A 3,364-nucleotide genomic window follows, 5' to 3' on the forward strand; every position below is an offset into this window, starting at 1 on the left:
TATGAGGCTATTGAAAACACAATGGCCTGGGTCAGGCGCACCTAAGTCCTCAAGCTGACAGCTCTAATTTGAGAAGGCATCTCTTCTCCATATTTTGAAATCAGACTCTCTATTGCCACAACATGCATTAGAAAAATCTGGAATGGCCAGACAAGTTCTCTACTCTTTTGCACCAAATTGTCATCATATCAAAATTGGACCAATGAACAGACTACTGAATTATTTCATTGTCCTTGATGCCCCAATGCAATATCCTCTTATGCAATTGTGAATAATAGTAGCTTGAACTCAGAGATATGATGAGAATCAAATAAAATAATGTTTATAAAGTGCTTACACAGTCTTTGGAGTCCTGGTGTGGCACTGGAGGATAAGAACTGGACAGCTTACCACATAGTATATGGCACATAATAAACACTGGTAACCTTCCAGATAGTTGTTGTGAAATGTTGTCAAGTCAGTTCCAATTCATAGCGACCCTATATAAAGTTCCCAAGGAGCAGCTGGTGAATTTGAACTGCCAACCTTGTGGTTCAAACTGACCTTGCAGTCCAGTGAATTATCCAACAGCGCCACACCAGGACTCCCCCACAGATGCAGTACCACAGATATAAATTTTTAAAAATAGAGAGCATTTTTATTTTAGATCCTTTCTTCTCCCCTAAGATTTCATGTTTGCCCATTATCTATAACCTCTTGCAATAAAACATACAGCTATATTATATTTTTAAAGCCTTTCAATGGTCCATTTCATTTTAAAAATAGCATACCCTTGATAAAAATAAAAGTATTCCACCCTAAGTACACTTTAAAGCCTGCCAGAAAGACTAAAATACTGGTATTCTGTTCAGACAACACTGAGAAGAAATTCTAAACAAAGAAGTCTCTAGTTAAGGCCTATATTAAAATCTTAAAATAGAAATTTAATGCAATAGACTAGACAAAAAGTATTTTTAAAATATAAATGAATAAACAAGCAAGAGAAGAAGCACATCATATTGGTCTTCCTCGCCCATTTTATTAACTTCTGTCCAAATGTCAAACCTTTATTTCAGTGACAAGATAGTGCAGAAGGAAAATTCTAATTGATTGAGAATCTCAGTCACTAAAAGCTCTGGTAGCATAGTGTCTATGAGTTGGGCTGCTAACCTCAAGGTCAGCAGTTCAAAACTACCAACCGTTCCACGATAGCAAGATGAGGTTTTCTGCTCCCGTAAAGATTTACAGCCTTGGAAACCCTGTGCAGGGTCACTGATTCAGAACTGACTCCATGGCGCATAACCACAACCAAAGTATACTTAACCATATACAACATTCTACCTTTCACAAGGAATCCTGGAGCTGTAACATAAGAACTGGGCCACAAAGTCACTTGAATCACAAGGTCAGCAGTTCAAACTTACTAGTCATTCCTCAGAATCCCTATACAGGTTCACTATGAGTCATCGAATCGACTGGAGAACACTTAGCAACAGCAATACCTTTCATAGTTCAAATGATTTCTAGTTGCACATATCTTTGCAAAATAACCAACTTCTACTCAGGATGTTTTTCTTATTTTTGACCCCCCCCCCCCAATTTTTTTTAACTCTATCTGGAAAACTTTAAAATGTTTGTAGTCAATTTCTTACAGATCTCTTTATTTTAGGAACTGGTGTAAATTTCTTGAAAAACTATATGACATGCATTCAATCAAATTCCTAATCATACTTCAGAACCCTGTTTCGATGAGTTTCTCTGTTCTGATTAAGAAAATTAGTGCATTAAGTTGTTGTTAAGCATCATCAAGTCAGTTACAACCCATAGCGACCTTATATAGGGTTTCTGAGGAGCAGCTGGTGAGCTGGAACCACTGACACTGTGGTTCATACTGACTTTACAGTCCAATGCATTAACCCCCAACACCACACCAGGAAAATTCGTATGGGGGGGGGCAGTTATTTACTGATTTATCTGATTTATAATCAGATATGGTTTAAAAAGACAGAAAGAAAGAAAAGTCATTGTCACCAAATGGATTACTGTAATTTCATAAGCAAATTTTGTTACTTAAGTTGCTGCAAAAATAAGAATTGGTTGTTGTTAAATGCCATCGAATTAGTTCTGCCTCATAGTGACTTTGTATAGGGTTTCCAAGGAGCATATGGTGGGTTTGAACTGTCAACCTTGTGGAAATGTGTTGGACACCTAGACCTGAACTCGGTGCCTGAGGATTAATAGAGTGCTCAGCAATACTTGTTACCCTATTGATTGATGGATATATTTTAGCCATGTTATCTGTTCAGTTTTGTGTGATACTATAAGATAAGCACTGGCCTGATAACAAGATCAGCAGTTCAAACTCACCAGCTGCCCCTTGGAAGCCTATCTATACAGATTCTCTATGACACAGAACCAACTCAACAGCACTTAACAACAACAGCAACTTGGTGCCCTGTTGATGATGGATATATTTTAGTCATATTATCTATTCTATTTTGTGTAACTTTTAATATATCTGTGACTCATTAAATTAAGCACAAGAATGCCATTTCCTATGAGAAAGAAACCTATCCAAAACACTCCTTAGAAGCAAGGATGGTGACTTTGGCTCACTTACCTTAGACACATCATCAGGGAAGGCTAAAAAAAACAACATGGTTACTAGAGTAGAATGAACATGAAGGAAACCTTCAGTGAGAAGGATTGACATGATAGTAGAAACAATGAACTCCAACAAACCAAGAATCATGAATATAGTACAAAGCCAGACAACATGTTGCTTTAGTATATGTAAGTCACAGCAGATTTGATGACTACCAACAATAACTGCCTTGGGCAAGTCATAGTCTCGCTCTGGACTTCAATTTCTTCATCTATAAAATGAAACTTTTGGATTGGAAAACCTCTAAGTTTCCTGCTAACTTTTTGTTACATTCTACAATTCTAGGTATTGACTGTGATCTTGTTTGTATGTATATGCTCTAGCACTAGGCCCAGCCCTTAAATTCTCAAAGTACATGGGTTAGGATGAAAGGATGGAAGCTTTTAAAGTAAGAAAAGAAAATATTTAGTACAAAGGAGGTGGTCTGTGTGATTATTAAGCCATAGTTTTAAAGGTGTTTTGATTTTATTGTAATACATGTTTGTAGTAGCAAGCACAACATTGTAGAAGACAATAAAAAAAAAAAAAGTTCATAGCCTTCCTCATCCACCTGATAAAAAAACAAAATTCAACTTTCAGGTGCATAACTTTCCATTCTTTTCTCCATACTCATTCAAAAGTTGTTGTTGTTGTGTGCCATGGAGTTGGTTCCGACTCATAACGACCCTGTACAGGGTTTCTGAGGCTGTAAATCTTTACGGAAGCAGAAAGCCTCATAAT

The sequence above is a fragment of the Chrysochloris asiatica genome, unplaced genomic scaffold (assembly GCF_000296735.1).
Source record: "Chrysochloris asiatica unplaced genomic scaffold, ChrAsi1.0 scaffold00013, whole genome shotgun sequence".
Lineage (NCBI taxonomy): Eukaryota > Metazoa > Chordata > Mammalia > Afrosoricida > Chrysochloridae > Chrysochloris > Chrysochloris asiatica.